The following is an 886-nucleotide window of genomic DNA, read 5'->3' on the forward strand; positions in this document are numbered from 1 at the left end:
TGCCTGGCTGGTGACACCACCTCTGGGCCTGTCCCCACATGTGTCAGAGGCCCCGTGAGGGCAGGGGTGGCTTCCACTCGGGCTCAGCTGGCCCCTCACTCCCGAAGGGCCGGGGCTGGGAGCCTGGCACGTTAGGCTCATGAACCCCCATCCTCGGGGCTTCGGCTCTCTCTGTTCTGAGCGGGGGAGGAAGCCCCCCGAGAACATGATGCGGCACCAGTGCCCGCCTGTCGCCCCAGGACCTCCCACCCGTAACCAGGGCTGTAATTGCTGGTGTCCTTGCAGATCGCTTTTGTGCAAGGTGACAAGCTGTTTGCTGAGTGAGCGTTAATCACCCAGATGCCCCGTGTGGATGCCGGCACCGAGCCACCAGGCACACGCGCCACTCATCTGCGAGTGGCTCTCGGGTGTGAAACGTGCAATTTCCGGCCCCTTTCCTGGAAAGGCCTCCCTGCCTGAGCGCGTGCAGGAGGCGCAGCCCGGCTGGCACAGCAGGTGGGGATCTCGGCAGACTGGCCATGTGCCCCTCGCTGCCTGCCCGCCACCTGGCCCCTCCCTGGGCTTGGATTTGGGACAGGAAGGCCGCCTGTGGGAGGAGCCAGCAGATGCCAGTGCCCATCCCTGTTCTGGGAGGTGTCCAGGGACCTCCGTCCAGCCCAGGCCGGCCACCTCCTCTCCACGTGGCAAGCCAGGCCCGGGTGCAAACCAGCCACAGGCCTGCAGCACCGACTCCCACTGCTGCTAATAAAATTGCATAAATATTTGATGCCTAATTATTAAATATTTTAAAATGTAAAACTGAAATAGTTTAGGAGGTACGAGGCATGAATAATTCAGCCCTGGGAGTGTAGAAGCGCGGCCCAGCTCTGGGCCCCAGCAGAGCCAG

General features: G+C 62.1%; 1 protein-coding gene across 1 annotated transcript in view; it reads left to right on the forward strand.

Annotated features, from left to right (window-relative positions):
* Positions 1–886, forward strand: part of MAD1L1 (MAD1 mitotic arrest deficient-like 1 (yeast)) — a 150,711-nt gene that overhangs the window by 144,257 nt on the left and 5,568 nt on the right. The gene's annotated exons all lie outside the window — the stretch shown is intronic.

The sequence above is a fragment of the Myotis brandtii genome, unplaced genomic scaffold, assembly GCF_000412655.1.
Source record: "Myotis brandtii unplaced genomic scaffold, ASM41265v1 scaffold786, whole genome shotgun sequence".
NCBI lineage: Eukaryota > Metazoa > Chordata > Mammalia > Chiroptera > Vespertilionidae > Myotis > Myotis brandtii.